Genomic DNA, 19,267 nt, shown 5'->3' with positions numbered 1-19,267 from the left:
CCCATCCTTGTGAGGAAGTAGAACAGCGATGCCAAAGACTGTAACAGTTCAAACATGCAGAGAAAATCTGTTTACTGCAGCAGGAAGAAGGAAATGGGTCCATTTTCTTACCATATGTAACTACACAATGAGATAATAAAAACAGGTTTTGTGGGGTGAATTCTGGAATCCTGCGGAGGGGTCTCAAAATCTGGCACAAGGATGACCAGTTGCTAATAAATTGTTGCAGGAAAAGTAAGAGAAAAAGATATTGCAAGGCCAAAAAGTCAGAAGAGAGACTGGCAGACCAGTCTCCCCAGAAAGTCACAGATCCTGAAAGTAAGATTCTGGGGATAGGAGTATCAGTGATTCACAGCCTCCCAAACCTCAACAACAGTTTCTGGTTTACCACCCATCTCCTCTCACCCTAATAAGTTGCAGTCTCTGCCTCCCAACAAAATGATATGGAACCTCCATCCAAATTGCCTTGTGCTTGGGAGGAAGAGGGTCAAATAAAAGACAGGAAAAATCAGATTCCCCCCTCTCCAGAAGAGAGCTCTTTTCCTCTTGATGTTTGTGAACTAGGTATTTCTTCTCTCTGGCGGAGGGTTCACCAGGCGGTACCTGTCCTAGCCAGCAGCCACCAGGAAGTATTCCAGTGAGTTTTTATCTCTGTCAATGACATGGGGGGTGGAAGTAGAAGGAATGTGTCCCCTGCAGAGAGACCCCACATAGATAAATGGCAAGAAGCTCTGGACAATGCATAATAAGGCTGGCGGGAGGAAGATGGACACCCTTGGGGAAAAGGCATACCTCAAATAGAAGGTTCACATAGCACCGTGTGTGAGCATTTAAAGCGGTACACCATTCATGACCATTTTTTAAAATGATTGTCTGGAACGAGTTTCCTTCCTTTGATAGACTGCTGCGGGGAGAAAGCCATTCAAGCAAGAGAGGGCTTTTGATATTCCAGGAACAGAAGCTGAGAAAGAGACAACAGCATCCCTCCCAGAGATCAAATCCATCCAGACTCTGATCTGGCAGGCCTGGCTGATGCTCAAAGGGCACGCACCGCTTCCAGAGCACAGTCTTGTTCTCTGCCTTTTGAGACTCGGCTGGGCCACGGGAAGCCCATTATCTGCCTGTCACTAGGCTGGTGCAGTTGGAATTAGCCCACAAATCCTGAGTTGGTGGGGTGGAACGGCTGGAATATCAGAATGAGACAGAGAGCCTTCCGTGTGTAACTACACGGAGCCCCAGCCTGTCCCTGCTTTATGGAAATGGGGAGGGGAAGCACCTTGACCCAGACCTGAACTAGCTGCCTAGATATGCCTTCATATAGAATCCTGCAGGTACTAAAGGTAGACACTCAGATGGGGAGATGCTGAGACTACAACTAGTCCCTATAATCTCCCACCCCCAGTTAATGTAAATAATATGCCCCATTTGAAGCATATTTTCTTTCAGCCACATTTTGATGCAGGAAGTCAACTGAGAAGAATGCTGAAAGGAATGAAGCACAGTGAGGTATGGTGTGGGAAGGTACAGGATTTAGCTCCCCTCACCAACACATGCTCCATTTTTCTAATAAAAAGACTCTTCTACTTCCTACCTGAGGATTTCAGGAGAGAAATGGAAAGCTCACATGGAAATCCATATTGCCTGTGCTGGATCCTTTGGGTGATGAAGGGTGCAGTCCCTGAGAGTTGTAGCCCAACTTGATGTCTAGGGAAAATTGTTCCAGAAAGATGTTTCGCATTGAACCCAGACTCTTGATTCCAGGTTAATGTTGAAAGAAACTAATGCCCTGCTAGATGCTGGAACAATGTGCTGAAGGGACATGGGATTATGCACTTTGGCAGAGCATTAGAGCACCAAATCAGTAGCAATGCCAGCTAAATGACAAGATCTGAGGGACAGGTGGTGACCAGCCAGTGAATCTGAGCTAGACCTTGTGGTTCCCACTGGAACATTTCTCAGGTCTCCTGTTCTTCTAATCTAGCCAATTAAAAGGCAGAGATGAAACCAGAAATAATGCCTTTTCTTCCAATTCGTTCCCTGGTGACCTTTTCCTCCTCTTTCCACTCTTCCCCCTATTTCCTCTCTGCCACTTTGCTAAACATAAACACAATAGTACAGTTAAGCCATTAGGCCAATGCAGACACAAGACTTAATGATCTTCCACCTTAGGATGGTAAGGTGTTCACTTACTCAAAAGGCAAAGCATAGAGCCCCAAGATCCCCTTCTCTGTGCACAAAGAGGAATGCAGCTGCAAACCTCCATTTACTAATATTTTTGGTAATATTTTTGCATTTCAGAAATAGGCCAATACTGGGTCCATGTGAGGTGTCAACCTTGTCTAAGAGGATTCCTAACTATCACAGAAGTAATACAATTAATTGCACAAATGGGGCTGGGCCACTAAACTTTCTCACACCCTGAAACAATGTGGACAAAGGATTCATTGGCATCTGGCAGTTGGTTAATCCCCCTAAATGACCCCTAGCACCTGGAAATATCGTCTCCCAAATATCTCTTATTTTGTGGGTAGCTGCTTAATTCTGGTCTCACATTTTTAGCTATTTAAACCAGTGCTCCAGACCTAGCTTGTGTGCATTATTTGGACCCAACATGCATCTGGCATGGTATATTGGCTTGTTCTTCACTGCTTCTTTACATGAACCTCCATGCTGGACTCCTGCATGTCATGGGCAATAGCTATTAAAACCTTTGCTAAAAACCAAAACTTAATCCTCTACTGCAGCCATCTCAACTCTTTTCTTTCTTCTGTATGCTTGTTTAGTTTAAATAGTGTGCGTGCATGTAAGAGACTTTTTATTCATTTTTCAATTAAATCTTTGTTATTAATTTCAAAGTCTGCCTCAGCCTGAGATTTTTGATCAAGATCCTCCCCTTGAATACACAGGTGGAGTAATCTTACTTGTTACTGCTCTCACAAAGCAAAATCTCCTAGAATGACTATTTCCTCTACCATAAATTCAGGAAATAAGTCTATTTTAGGTAGTAATAGAATGAACATTCAACAATAACTTCTGGAAAACTGCCCAATGAGAATTGTGAACAGGAGGTAATAGTATTTACAGTGCAATCCTAAGCAGAATTACTCTACTCTGTGTCTTTTGAATTCAGTTGGCTTACAATGGAATGGCTCTGTACAGGATTACTTTGTAACTCACTTTCGTACAAGCAAATTTCTTAGGGAGTGCTGCATTCTTATAGCTCCAAATTGAGATGGACATCCATTGGCTCCCCGCATAGGTTGCTTCCCGCATGGAGAACCCCAGAGCAAAGGAACGTCCTCCCAGCTGGGAAGGACGGTACCAGGGCACCTCTGGGCTCTGGGTCATTGCAGCCAAATGGCTGGGAGGGACGGGCTTCCTCCTGCATGTCCGAATTGGGGCCAACCCTCAGTTTTGGGTTGGTGTTAATAAAGCTGTGGCCATGTTAATGCCACATCAGGAATTGTGTCTTTCTTGGCACAGTGCCAGCCTGCAATTCAAGATAGCCATGAAGTCAGAGCGCATGTGTGTTGAATGCTATTTCCAAAGCTGCCAGGAGCCGAACCCCTGACTTTTGCCCCAAGGTCTAGCCATAACAGCACTTGCTCAGACGGCCAGCCTCCAGAGAGAACATGGAATTAAAAATGATCTCCAGGCTATCGATCCCATTGCCCTGGAGGAAATGCCATCTTGAGAAGGTGAACTGCATCATCACACCCCCCTGAGCTCCCTCCCCTCCTCAGACTTGGTTTTCTGCAGCCATTAACCTCAAATCTCCAGGCAACCCTGGACTTGGATGTGTATCCAGCTCCAGCAGCCCATACTGGAGACTTGCCTAGGTCGTAGCTTTAAACATGGAAAATCAGAAGGAAAAGAACAACAACAAATATGCTTACCAGGGGACTAGGCATATATGCTCAGTATGAGGAAGGCTTGGTGAGAAAGGTTGTAATCTATCTCCCCCTTGCTTTTCTTTCTCATCAATCCCCTCCACATCTTCCATCTTTCCATTCATCAATGCACACAAACACACTCCGCTCTCCGGTACTTTTAAGCACAGCAGGCCCCATAGATAAGCCTCTTAACACCTGGAGTTGTCATAACAACCAGGCAACAATGCATTGTCATACATACAAATAGCAAAACCTACGTGCCTTTGGAGACATCTATTCTCATCTAAGATTAACTTTTCTGCTTCGTTCACTTGTGCATTGATGCTTCTAGAGAGCCTAGCTAGTCACAAACCCACTTCTGCACGGAAATCAAGATGGCTGCAGAACAGCCCTTTCATAGCTATTAGGATTTAAATTATTTTCTTCCTCTTTGCAGGCATTCTTAGTTCTGGTATATAATCTGTGGGTTTGATAGCTATTCTGCTCCAAATTATTGTGAGGTTTGAATGCTGGCAATCCCACCAGCTCCAGATTGTTTGGGGGGGGGGAGGTAAACTGTGATTCTAAACAATGATTCTTTCCTGACTTGTCAAATGAGGTCTGTATTAACCTCTTGTGGATATTAGCCTCTTGTGACGAAGAGTGGTAAGGCTGCCGACATGCTGTCTGAACCTCTGACCATGAGGCTGGGAGTTTGATCACAGTGGCCAACTCAAGGTTGACTCAGCCTTCCATCTTTCCAAATGAATACCCAGCTTGCTGGGGGGGAGGGGGTAAAATGGTAATGACTGGGGAAGGGAATGGCAAACCACACTGTATTGAGTCTGCCATGAAAATGCTACAGGGTGTCACCCCAAGGGTCAGACATGACTCGGTGCTTGCACAGGGGACCTTTACCTTTGCAGTGTGATGTAGTGGTCAAGAGCAGAGGACTCTAATCTGGATAGCCAGGTATGCTTCCCCACTCATCCAGATGAAGCCTGCTTTGGTGACCTTGGCCCAGCCACTATTGTCTCAGAGTTCTCTCAGCCCCATCTTTACCTCACAAGGTGACTGTTGTGGGGAGGGGAAGGGAAGGCAATGGTAAGCCTCTTTGAGAAGGTAGAAGAAAGTGGGATATAAAAACCTATTCTTCTATACTATTATCAGCATATCTTTATTTTATCAGAACCTTTGCTCTTTCTCATTCACTTTGGGAAAGACTTCCACGTTTCAAAGGAAACCTTCTTGCCTTTTACAGCTTCCTTCACTTGTTCATTAACCATGCTGGCAGATCTGACAGTATTCGATCTGATTTTCCACTATTGTGGATTTAAATATTTTCCAGTCATCCCTAAAGGATCTAACCTTTTACACCCACCTTTTCAGATATCTTTTGATTAACCCCCTTGGTTTTAAGATATTTCCTCTTCTGAAGTCACACGTGGTCATGCTGGACTTCTGTGCAGTGATCTAGACTTAAAAGCAAGGCGATCACTATTCTCAGTTAGTGAAATAACATTTATAAACTGTAGCTGGATGGCTCAAGCAGAGTCACCTGAAACCCAACCCCTGCAAGATGGAGGTCCTATGGTTGGGAGGGAAGAAGGCAGGACAGGAAGTCCAGTTACGCATTATGGCCGGAATACAACTGAACACTGCAGCCCTGGCCAGAAACTTAGGGGTGACTCTCAATGCCTTGCTATCTATGGAGCTACAGGTCATGAAGGTAGCCCGCCAGGCATTTTACCATCTATGTCAGGCGAGGCTACTAGCATCCTATCTGTCTTTGAAGCACCTAACCATGGTGATCCATGTGACAGTCACCTCCAGAACTGACTTCTGTAACTCGATCTATGCAGGCCTGCCCTTGTCCCTGACCCAGAAATTGCAGCTGGTGCAAAATGTGGCTTCTAGGGTCCTCACAGGAACCCCTTGGAGGGCCCATATCCAAGTACTGCTGAGGCAGCTGGATGAGTTACCACTTGTGGCCTGGATCTGGTTCAAGCTTTGGTGTTGACCTTTAAGGCCCTTTGTGGTCTGGGAACCACATATCTGAGTGACTATGCCTCCTGCAGGGCTTTATGCTTTGTGGGTATTAACTCATTGGTGGTCCCTGGCCTGGCCTCAACCAGGGACAGGAGGTTTTTGGTTCTGGCCTATATCTGGTGGAAAGATCCGCTAGAAGAGCTGAGGGCCCTGTGGAAGCTTTTGGTGTTTCGTAGGGCTTGCAAGCCAGAGCTCTTCCATCAGGTCTACGGTTGAGGCAGGAGCATGGAAGATCAGATGGACCCTCAGAAGAGACTGCCACCGGGCCACACCATTGCCGCTGGTGGACTGCCAGCATCCGTAGTACCCTATGGTGCACTGAGAGGCAGCCTGTAGTGGCTGTGGGGGTGGGAGGTAGATTTTTGCTGCAGGGATATATAATTTTAATGGAGATATATAGTTGTGTTTTACATGGGGTTTTACTGTATAACCCGCCGCAAGATGGCTTGTTGGGGGCAGTGGAAAATAAATTAATAATAATAATAATAATAATAATAATAATAATAATAATAATAATATGTTTATTGGTAGCACAGGTCTCAATAGCTCCTCCATTGAAATGTGCATCGTCTCCTGACTTCCTGTTTAGGATGCTTTCAGGAACTCATGCCTGCTGCCTGACAAAGATGGAAGGTGGGACTTGTATGCTTTGGAGAACCAATAGATTGGCCATGTTAGATAGAAAAAATGGATTTTGATGATAGGCCTTGTGGAGAGACATGTCATTGTTCCCAGGTATCTATAATTAGGAACAGCAGCATTGCCTGACCGACTCCTTTTGAAGCACAAAGCAATAGCTGCAATCCCAGAAGGCAAAACAGCTTGGAGGGCATTTTGGTAGCAGCCATTAGACTGAACAGGAAATGAATACATCTATCAGCAATGTCAGGATGGGGGCAGGATGTCCCTTAATTATACAGGGAGTGAGAATGATGCTTCCCATTCGGCTGCTTTCTCTCTCCCCCTGTACCCTCCTTGCTGGAAGAAGCACACGAGTAAGCACAGCAAGAAAGCAAAATATGGACTTGGAGTTTCAGAGGAGAGAACCGAATAATCCCAGAATGTAATGGCCAGGCAAAAATCGATGGGGCACTTCCCAGGCCAATGCCGTGTCATTAAATTGGTTGTCAACCGAACGAAGGAACTCTTATACAGTGCTTGCATTGTTCAGCCTCATAAAATGTGGTTCTCAAACACATTTCAAGATGCAGAATGCTGTGAACTTCACAGCGAATGGGTTTGTCAGACAAACACGCCTTGTTCAACAGCTACAACCAGATGTGAGCTGAGCCCAGAACCGGTATGAGCAGAAAGCCAGGCTGTCCGGATGCTGAAGAGCGCAGGCTTCCTAGGGGGCTGCTCATAGGCAGAACTTAATGCCAATGCAGTGAAATAATTGGGTTCCTTATAAAAAGCAAATATGCTCTATCTCCATGTTAACTGTACAATGACCACTTCCGAAGTTGAGACATATCTTGTTTTAGCCTTGTTTTGGATTTCTATTGGATGCTGCGAGTCAACACCAGGCTTTCTGCATTTGGACATTCTTCCCCTCATTTCCCAGGCTGAAATTTGCCATATATTTTCTGCATCTAATTGGGAAGAAGGCAACCTCCTATCATGCTTTTCTCCCGTCTCCTTTTCTAAATTTTTTTTTCCAAATGGTGCATGCTTGCACCTTTCCTTTCATTGTGCCCCTTCATTCCACTGTTCTGTGCCCTCCCTCAGGCATACTTATTTCCTCCTCCCCTTCCCCCAAGTATACTGGATGTGATTTTTTTTAAAAACTAGCTTATTGGGTTACAATGCTGCAACAGCATAAGAAGCAAGGCTGATTTCCATTATTTTTTATGGTTAGAGACAGCATTGTAACACGATCACCCCTCTTTTTTAAAAAGTCAGATGTTTCGAGACGGGGGGGGGAAGGATGGTGACAATGAAGGAGCATGCACAAAGGAACCAAAATTGTGCCTGGGGGAGAGCTGAATGCAAGGATTTCTCCATTGGGCAGCCCCAAATTAGAATCCATCTTTAAAAATGAAATTGGTGTAACCGGGGAATCCTTAATCACAGGGTAAGTGAGCGTGCAATTCAGGTCTCTGGCTAGAAAGGCAAAATTAGGTGCAGAAACAAACACAAAGTTTGGCACTTTATAAAGTCAAAAGTGAGGGATATCACTTGTGCGGAAATGGTCGATGTAATTACATGATAAACCAGTGTGGTATAGTGGTTAGCATGTCAGCTAAGTATCTGGGAGTCTTTCTTTCAGATCCCCACTCTGCCATGGAAGCTTGCTGGGTGACCTTGAGCCAGTCACACGTTCTCAACTTAACCTACGTCACAGTGGTGTTGTGACAATAGAATAGAAAACAGACCACTTTGGGTCCCTACTGGGGAGGAAAATGAGGTATAAATAAATAAAATAATATAACCCCCTTTTCCATTGAAAGCCAAGCACTTATGCTATGATTTCATCCACCAAGTGATAATATTCTGTGCTGCTTTCATGCAACCAGGAGAGCAAAATTTTGTGTCATTTCTTTTTGCCAGAGGAAGCAGATTGAAATAGGAAAGGGTGTAGTTAAAGAAGAAAGGATAGGACAAGAGGGGACAGGCCAAACAGAAGGTGATACGGTCCCCCTCATAAAAGGTAATCGGAAAACAGGTAACTGCGGCAAGGTTCTCCTTGTGGTTTTGAGCTTGTAGTTCATTATGGGACACAGTCGTCCCATAAAGAAGAGATCTTTGTTTCCTGCCTCCATTGCTCCTATTTCTCATGCTTCAAAAATAAGGATCGATCTTCCCATCACCAGGAACTTTACCAGGGGCTAGGCCACTGTTGTTAATTAAAATTTGCAGGGTACTTTACAATCCTGAACAATCCCAGCATTATCTGATTCATATCTGCAATGGCTGCTGTTCCCATTAAATCCTTCAAAGCATTCTTGACAATGGAGACAACAGAAGGAAGGAAGGAAGGAAGGAAGGAAGGAAGGAAGGAAGGAAGGAAGGAAGGAAGGAAGGAAGGAAGGAAGGAAGGAAGGAAGGAAGGAAGGAAGGAAGGAAGGAAGCAAGGAAGGAAGCAAGGAAGCAAGGAAGCAAGGAAGCAAGGAAGCAAGGAAGCAAGCCTGCACCACAGTTAATTCCTCTTCTTTCTTATTTCCAGTCCTCAAAATTATGAGGCTGCTGCTTCAAGAGCTGCTGACACTTTCCACCGAAAGCCTTGAAAGTGACACTTTGTGTCAAGATAATTCTGCTTATATAACACATCCCTGGCTTTATTTTTCCACTGCATTTCAAGAGAAATTTGCATGAAAAGAGGTTTTTCCCCCCTTTGGCGCTGCTGAAATACATTTGCCTCCACTTGCTGCCATTGGTGATCCCATTCCACAGCCTTCAGGAATTGGCAATTGCACTCAACTATGATCTGCATCACAGTTATTCATGCTCTGAGATCAGTTGTGGGCCATGCAGCCAGCCCAAGCACATCAAAACCCAGAATTCTCCATATCTAGGGCAGAAAAATGGCACCCAGAAGCTTACAGTATAGGTCAGCTAAACCAGTTTGGTTTATGGTTCCAAGTCCAGGTTGGCAAGTTCCTAGAGATTTTGGGGTGGAGCTTGAGGACAATGAGATTTGGGGAGGGGCGGTACCAATGGAGTCCACTCCTAAAAACTACCATTTCATCCAGGAAAACTGACCTGTAAAGTCTGTAGATCAGTTGTGATTATGGGAAATTTCCAGGACCCACCTGGAGGTTGGTAATGTTCATTTGGTAAGATTTGATTTAGCAAAAGCTGAGTATCTTAATCATTTTGGGGGTGGTATCACATGAAGATCCAGTCTGAACAGGCTCCTGTAGTAGAGTATATTAAGCACAAGTCCTTCACACTAAGAAGAACATCAAAAAAGTCTCTCTTAATCCTATTTGGAGAAAGGTCAACAAAGACCCAAGAAATGACAAGCTTATCAGAAAGAAAGAAAGAAAGAAAGAAAGAAAGAAAGAAAGAAAGAAAGAAAGAAAGAAAGAAAGAAAGAAAGAAAGAAAGAAAGAAAGAAAGAAAGAAAGAAAGAAAGAAAGAAAAGGCCTGCATTTTCTGCCAGCTTGTGCAAAGATGCAACCCACTTTCTCCAGGTCGAGAAAAACAAAGGCAAGTCTTCAAGGCACAGCAAGGATGGCACAGCGTTACCAAAGTGAGGCCATTAGGCAGTGGTAGAACAACTGCTTTGTATGCTGAAGGCCCAGATTCAGAGCTACGTACTTCCCATTTTAAAAGATACTCTAGGAAAAATACCTCACAAAAGGCAGCCATGGGGCTAGAGAACTTTTCCCAAGCATTCGAGACTTCTTATTTGCTCAAAGGACAACTAAGTTTCTCATTATGCATTGTGTGAACAGAAATCATTCCCTCTCATAGCACTGGAACACGGGGTCACTCAATGAAATGGATTGCCAATAGCTAGAGCACTAAACAAAGAAATTGCTTTATACAATGCATAATTAACCTTTAAAAAGCCCTAAACAGCTGCTTTCCAAAGGACCTGCAGGATTGTCTGTGAACATATGAATTTGCGCAGGACTTCAGTTTAACCAGCAGTGTGCAGTTATAAGAGCCATGTGTCTCTTCTCAGGTTGGATCCCCATCCTGTATCCTGTATCATGTGTAATAGACAGACATGAGCTATGGGTTCTTTTCAGTTCCCATGCACATAATGCCTAACTTTGGCACACAAGGAGGAGGAGTTCCACTCTCCCCCGCTGCCATTTTCCAAGCCAGAAATAGTCTTGGCTGGGAGTGGGGGGTTTACTATATGACCCATTAGGAAAACCCATGAGTGAACACACTGGTTTCCCCAATGGACCAATTAGCTCCATCCAGGACTGCTTTAGGGCTGAGCATGCACAGAAACATAGCCAACCCAAACAGATTGGCAGCCATTAACATTGCTAAGGACTAATTAGATGAATATCAAGTGTTAGGGTTTTTTTTAACACTACATGCATTGATTACCAATTTTTTGACTTATGACTGATTTAACTGTCTATTTAAACAATTGCCTACTGAGTGGAGCAGCCAGTTGTACAGAAAGGACAGGGGAAAGTGCATTGAGTTGTGTGGGAACACAAACAGGCGCAACAAAGTGCTGTGCTGAACTGTTAGGAAGGGGTATCCTAAAGTAACCTAGGCAAAAACATGAATAGGCCAATAAACTGATGAACTGTCTGCTAAAAAAAACTGGTAGTCTAATGACAACTGGCAAACAGGACGTGAGTCAAAGTTCACCAAATGTGTGGATGTTCAAGTTTCGAACAAAATCTATAAACAAAATCCACTATAAAGCCAACAACAAGCTCTGGGTACAGCTGCACAAGCCATGCATTTCCTCCTTCCCTATCACAGCCCAGTGTGTGTAACAGTGAGCATGCATAGAACATCTGTAACCCAGTTTTGGCAGTCCCCCCCCAAAAGGAAACTCCTCCTCCCCCCAAAAAGACCCTTTATGGACTCTGCAATTTGTGAACCAGCTGAGATTGGAACAAGCATCTCTGGTTAACAGTGTCATTTTTGCTCTGCAGGTAGTCATTTTTAAGCAGGGGTAGACACACACTGAGAGTTCTTCACCCCACAGGATAGACTGACAACCTAGGAAGTCCTGGGAAAGATGAGAATGAAACTCTGACCTCTGAATTCAGAAGAATTAAGAAAGCAAATGGGAGACTGACAGCTCAAAGGGGAGGAATAAGCAGGGAGGGAGGAAGTAATGAATGAAGCGAGGAAGCACTGAATGAATCAAAGAAGCACAGAGGAGGACAGAGATCGGAGACATCAAAGGCAAGGGGAGGCCTGCACCTGCCCCATGTGGCCTGCACAGCTGGGAAGCATCTATGCCCATTGAACAGTCTGAGGTGACTCAGCTGGTGCCGCAGGCCCAGAGCTGTGGGCTGGTTCTAGATGTATAAATCATGCCAGTCAGCTGAAGGGTAAGGATCCTTCCAACTGGACTTGTTTCTGCAAAGATGAAAGAGCCCTGACAACCTGGGGACACGAGCAAAGCCACCTTTGATTAAAAATTTACAGGTACTCACTTTCCTTTCACCTTCCTTTGCTCTTATTCCAGCTAGCTTCAGAAGAGCCGTGTCTTCTCTTAGACCCAAGAGTAGCTTGAGAAAAAAACAGAAGGCCGTGGAACCATTTTCTGCTCTCACATCTCTTTGGTGGTCTATTCGTATTAGTTTGCTCTGCTGGATAAATAGGCGATCCTAGACCAGCTATTAGGGATGGAGCTTTTTAAACATGTGATACTCTTCCATGAAGGAGCAAGCATATACAGTGGTAGGCTAAGTACTGGGTCATTACTACCCCTTAGCTTGTTGCATGAACTCTGTCCTCCAGCACCAGTGGTTTGTGGTAGGCAAGATACAATCAGGCCTGCATAAAGGAGCAAAGAGAGCAGGCACTGCAAGCACAAATACAATTAAATGTATCTCAGGAATGCCTATGACTTGATGTTGCCAACTGGGATCTGTACTTTGTGTATTCAGGAAGTACAGTAGGTTCAAGATCAGTCATGTTCTTCTCACAGGCGTTAACATTTTAGCACGTTGAGGGGGAGCATTCTTCTAAGGCAGGGGTAGTCAACCTGTGGTCCTCCAGATGTTCATGGACTACAATTCCCATGAGCCCCTGCCAGCATTGCTGGCAGGAGCTCATGGGAATTGTAGTCCATGAACATCTGGAGGACCACAGGTTGACTACCCCTGTTCTAAGGCACATTCTACTCAAGAGGCTCAATTGACCCATAGACACAGAAGGGAAGGTGAGTGATTCTTCTCCTTGGTGGTGCTCTTTCTGTGGTTTATCCTCCATGGGGGATAGCAACAGTCTCGCGAGCAGCTTCTTGGGAAGCTGGGTCTTTGGCTGAGTACTGGTAGCTCTGGGTTGGGTCCCTGTGGATCCGAAACATATCGCAAGGCCAAACTCTTTGCCGCAGAGGCAGCTTCTTCCAGCTCTGGCTTTCCTCTGCATTCAATCATCCAGGTAGGCGTCAAGTTGACTGAGCAATTCCTGCTCAACTGCCAAAGATTCTCTGGGATTGATTTAGTCTGACTGGCCTCTAATAGCTTGTCCTGCAATTAATCTAGTGTCTACATGACACACTCAATCTGTCTCTCTTACAGCCTCTCTTGCACCCTCTAATCAGCCATCCATTACTTTTAGAGGAAGAAGGGCTGCCTCCCATCCATCTCTCAGCATACCTTTCAAGGTAACTTGAGCTTTTAACCCTTGCTGGGGCAAGGGTGAGTTCTCAAAGAAAGATCCCCTCTGATTGACTTTTGTCATAACCACTAGGGGAGTAGGGTGGGTGAGAGATTTATTGAAGCTTCTGCTTCTTTCCCTTCCCACCCCACCCACACACATACACAGATTCGTCCCAGAGGGCAGCTTAGTAAGATGGAAAGGAGAGTTCAGATCTGCTGGTTCTTCATGCAGAGAATGGGGGAAGGTGGCACTTGTGCACATTAGCATCCAAAAGGGGACAACTGCCCCCCCCATTACCTAAAATCAAGGCAGGAGGAGCTGAACTGATCAAATGCAAAGGGGACAGGAATGACAAACATATCTGGATCCTGCCTCTGACCCACGATTTTTGAATTAGTGACTGAGCTTAAGCCATTGTAGGAAGAGAAAAACAGGGGAAAGAAGGGGGGAAGTGTACTTCTGAGCTTGTTTTCAAGCCAACAATGGCACTCAACACAACTCAGACCTTGAAGCGTAACAAGAGGCATCCAGTGAGCAATAACATATTCAGCATCAATCTATGTATGTTTACTCAGAAGCACATCCTACCAAATTCAATGAGACTTTCATTTGCTAGTACAGCCTGTTAGCATCCTTGTTCCCAAAACCCACATTTGCCAAGATAACAGAAAGGCAGAGAAAGGCCTTCCCTACAGGACAGAATCTGCAGGTGGGAAGAAGTCATACTTAATTCCTAATATACATGCAAATGTCCCCTGAAAAGAAAGGAGACAAGGCAAACCTCAGATCTGTTCGGCCTGGGAGAGCAAAATGTAACAGAATTATCCCCACCCTGTTCTATCACCAGAGAAAATTGCACAGCTTATTCCTCCTTGCCCCGTTTCCTATGGAGCACAGCAGGCACTTTCTTGCCCCTTGGCCAAGGCTTGGGAGAATGTACGGTTGGGTGAGGTTTAAGCACCCTGAACTGCTGAATCCCTCTGCATGGCTCCTGCAGCCCTAGAGCAGGGTTTCCCATTCAGTGCACCAGGGTACAGCAGTGTAGCTCAAGAGCCCCTCAGACATACTGCAGCATGGGGGGCAGTATATATCTGCTCCCACTGGGGTCGCTGTCCTCATTGGGCCCATAGCCCTCTGTTAGCAGGGCGGATAAGTCATAGATATGAACACGCTGTATTTTAGGTTAAAGGGGGGAAAGGACATTTCTGATAGAGCAGAGAGAGATAGAGAGATAGAGCAGAGTCTGCCTACATAGCTACCTCAAGGAGGAGATGGAGAAGCCTCCGTGAAGAAGGAGGAAATTGCCCTGAGAGTATCAGTCTAGGGACAGACAAAAGGCACACTTCAAAGATAGAAAGGTCCTGAACTCTCTGACCTAACAGTCTTCTTGCTGCCCCCTTCAGGGTCTTCTTCTTCCTCTTAACTTTGTACACCAGATATTGCCTATTCCAACAATTCCAAGATGGCAGCTGCACAGAACAGGCAACCACCCTCACAGCAGTGTGGCTTCTTCCCTTATGGCTGGAGTAAGTTGGTCCAGTGCATCTTCTGTTGGACATCAGGCTATCGTGAGTGTGGGGGGGGCATATTTTTAGTTCACTTCTATTTTTTATTTGCATATGGTGCACTGTGAGTTGGAGTGGCTTGTTTTTATGTTTATTTGCATGTTTTATGTTATGTTTTTAATTTGTATATGGGGGCGTGACAGGGCACAAGGCCAGCTGACATCACTTCTGCAGTTCATCGAAGCCTGAAAAGTATTTCAGGTGTACCTCCATGGTCAATTGTTTACGAAGGTTCTCTTAGAGCATTATGAGGGAGCTGCACAATGAGGGCTGTCAACTAGCCAGGAGGAAAATGCCCTGTCCCTTTTAGCAGAGACTCAATGGCATTTTAGTCACCAGACTTTATTTTCTCCATGCTTTGAAAACTTCAAGTAGCCATTTCCACACTGAACTTTTCCATTTTAAATTAAGTTGTCATTTTTGCACATTAAGCTTCTGCTAAAGGGACCTGAAAAACTCAGGCTAGCCCAGACTTCTAAGATCTCAGAAAGACAACCCTGGCTGGTATTCGGATGGGAGACCTCTAAGAGATAGCAGGGGCATGGCACAGAGGCAGCCAATGGCAAACCACCACTGAATTGCTCCTAGCCTTGAACACCTCCCAGGATTTCCATAATTCAGCTGTGATGTGACAGTCCTGTCCTCCACCAACAAAGAGACGGGAGATTTGTTCTACAACCCTAGGACACCTCCCCACCCCCCAATAAAAATCCCTCATGACATCTAGTTCTGCTCAGAAAATACCAGAGATATTCCATGAGCTGCTTTCCCACTTCCCTAAGATGCTCTGAGTCAAAAGAGAGATGGACATTATCATCCCTATATTGGGAAGGCAGACAATGGGGGAGATAGACATCGGCAGAGAAAGGGTCCCCTAAGCTTCCCCGCCCTCCATAAAGGCAGACAGGAAGCTCCTTAGCAGAAGTGTCTCTGATCCTGCCCAGCCACTCTTCCTTCTGTTAAAGCTCCTTGGTGCATCTGCTTCCTGCTCTGGATCCCTGCCTGAATTGCAAGGAATTACCCCGGCGGGACTCTGTTCTCAATCCTTCACTCTGGTGCACGCTTCCATCATTCTTATATCTTTCAGGACATTACGCTAATTGTGATGGATGTTTTCTTTGTTCTTGTGTGGAGAGATGATGAAGCCCAAATGTAAGGTAATGTGTCTATTAAAGATTTAAAATAGCCCAGGCGTCTGGCAAACCCTCCGCTGGCTGACAGCTTAGTTTATTGTATGTCTACTTTGGTGGGGCAGAACAAGGTCTTGGGGAGACATTAGCCGCATCTGGCTCAGCGTAAGAGCCAACTGTGCTTGTGCTTCATGTGTGCGTGTTTTAAAGGTCCCCATTTGAGGAGCCAGACACCCCCATGACAATGATGTGTGTAAGCTCTACCCTACTGCCCTACTTCCCACAAAGCCAGATGTTTGTCAGTGCAGTCTAATCTGGAGGACCGGGTTTGACTCCCTACTCCTCTACATTCAGCCAGCTGGGTGGCCTCGGGCTAATCACAGTCCTGTTAAAACTGTTCTCACAGAGCAGCCCCATCTACCTCACAGGATGTCTGTTGTGGGGAGAGGAAGAGAAGGCGATTGTGATACCCCTTTGAGGAGTGGAAAGTAAGATATACAAACCAACTCTTCTTCTTTTTCTTAGGAGTGCCCTGTTAATTTGTATATAAGAGTGCTGGCCCAGTGGTTAAACTAGCACTACTGTTGGGAACACACAAGTTCAAACCCACACTCCGCTAGGAAGTTAATTGAATGACTTTGGGCCAGCAACTTCCTCTGAACCCAATCCGCCCTTCAGAGTTGTTGCATGGGTAAAATGGAGAACAGGAGAATGAAGCATCCTGTCCTCAGCTCCTCAGAGAAACAAATATAGCAAGCAGGTCGGCAGAAGACTGTCATTAGGAACATGGTGGTTTATTTGGAAGGCACCTCAGATGCTGTGGCTGAGATCCACCAGGACTTAAAACCCTTGTTGTGTTGACTGGTCCATGGCTTGTCCCAGTTGATAGACCAGACTTGTCCCAGTTGTTCAGATAGGTTTCAGTCGTTGCAGTCTAAGGGTGTAGGCAAGCCGCCCAACCCTTGCCCTTCTTTCTTTGTTTGGGGTCCCTCTACACCATTTTTCCGCGTGAGGATGTTCAGGATGGCTTACATTAAAACTATGGTCATCAAATACTTAAAAGGTTAAGCTAAAAAAACCTTGCTCTGACTTTGGGTGATGGATCTGCGGTTTAAGCTTTGCTCTGCTAGTTTTAGGGCAGTTTGTGCTTTTAAGCCCCATGTCATTACTTTATGATGGCATATATTTTTCTTTTTAAAATGTTTATTGCAAATAATGATATATTTGGCATGGTTGTTAGCTGCCCTAGGAACCTGATGGTTAAAGGCTGACATACGATAGTTTCTAAATAAATAAATATTACTGATGACAAGTTCCTGTAGAGTCACTTTGTTTGTCGCAAAAATAATAGTTTTGCGGCAACTTATACATTCACAAATGGTATGATATGCACAAACCAGAGCTCACCTGGTTTAATGCAGGGAGGGAGGAAGCAGAAAGAAATCTATATGAGGATTTAAAAACAGCGGTGTAGGAAGTTGCTACAAAGGGGAGTCCAGAAGACTCGCAATTTCAAAATGCTTGGGATCAAAACTACCTGCAGCCCTGTCAGTCAGAGAGCATGAGCAAGGTTTCTCCCTCCCCTCCCCTCCCCTCCCCCACCCCACCTCGCCTCTTTGTTTTCTCTGGCTGCAAATCAGCTCTGAAAATATTGTTGGAATCTGCCTGTTTGTCAGCTTCCTGCCATGGTTGCTTGGTATCGGTTTTTGTGAGGTATCGATGAAGTGTCAATTGTAGCCTGTTAGCACCAACTATCACCGGCGAAGGTAACAAACAGGGTGGGGGGCAAGCCCACATTTGTGTAACGGCTTGCAGCCACTTTCATTGTTTTGGGTTCTTGTACTGTACTGCGTAGCCTAATTAATGAATTCTGGCACAGAGGATGAAATGGGAGAGAAATAGGATGTTGGCCTTGATCAGCTGGGTTCAAATGATGTAATGTGCACCTGAGTGCTTTGCGCATTTTCTGCGCAGCTGGGGGAGCCCACCTTTACCTTGGGAAAAGGGTGAGTTCCGCCTCCTTTAACTGGGGCACATTCATATTAATAGGAGGTGGGAACTGGGGGTTATAATAATTGTATGGCCCATCAAATCAGTTCCAGCAAGAGCCACCATGAGCCTTGTATGACTTCTTCAATGAATCGCTTTTGCTAATATGCCAAGTGTACTGATTGGAAAGGGAGTTGGCAGAGAATCTGACAAATATTCTGCCATTAATTAGTTGCTTATCATCTTTGAAGGGACTGGAGGTGAGGCAGAAGTCCAGTTGCTTCCTTTCCCCAATCCAATTTGCCATCCCCACTCCTTAGGACAGGGGTTCTCAATGAGGGTTTTATAAAACCCTGGGGATCCTTGATGGCTTCGGAAAGGCTTCCTGAAGAGGTGGAAGTTAATATTTTTAAAATGTTTCTTTAAATGTGTTAAACATTTGTTGATTGATATGACCATACGTGGCCATCTCAACCAGCCCATCCCTCCCCAAATGGCCAATAATGGGCCTGGTGGGGATGGGAAGGGGAGGGGCTGTAGGTGGGTGTGTACACAGCTGTGCTTCCCAGCCATATGCTGCACGATTGTGCTACTTCTGGGATTTCACAAAGCCTGAAGAATGTTTCAGGGAGTTCTCAATGGTAAAAAAAAGTTGAGAAAGGCTGCCCTAGGATATGGAGTCTGATGTTAGCTGTGGTATATCTCTGTCAGGAGTTGACTTCAGGAGAAGGTATGGAAAGAGCTGATGCCTGTCCCTATTCCTGTAGGCAGCATCAAAGTTAAGGAGGTGCTTTGTGTATATATGGCCTCTTTCCCCCCCTGCTCTTAAATCAGCCCCTCAATAATGTTAATTGGACATCGTCAAAGTGAAATTCCTGGGACAGGCTATTTAGATCTTGATAAATACGGTGGCATTATCACAAGGTATCCATTTTGCAGTGCCTCTTCCAGCTGCAAGTACTTGACTTAACACTTGTTAACAAGGTGATACAGTCATGATGCTTTAAAAGGCATTTATTTAGAAGCCGGAGAAGGGGAATTAAAATGTCATCCACATTAGCCTTCCTTCCTTCACCGTGCACACTTATGGCTGGCAAGCCATTTGGGTTTTTAAAAAATCCCTCCAGAATTTTAATTGCAAGTTTAATTCTTGCGGAAACACACCACACGGTTCTAAACACCATTAAATTTACAAAGCTAATGCCTCAGTCAGCAAACTCTACAATTTGTTCAGTGCACTGGGAAAACAAGATGTTTGGATTAGTGTGCTTGTGAACCATATATTATACTATTTAACAGCTTTACCTGGAACAACAGAGACCATTATGAGACCTTACTCGAATTCTTCTATAGAGAATGAAGAAAGCATGCCTACAGGAAATCACAAAAAAGTTTGCCC

The sequence above is a fragment of the Paroedura picta genome, chromosome 12, assembly GCF_049243985.1.
Source record: "Paroedura picta isolate Pp20150507F chromosome 12, Ppicta_v3.0, whole genome shotgun sequence".
Classification (NCBI taxonomy): Eukaryota; Metazoa; Chordata; class Lepidosauria; order Squamata; family Gekkonidae; genus Paroedura; species Paroedura picta.
Note: the sequence above shows the minus strand (reverse complement) of the source record.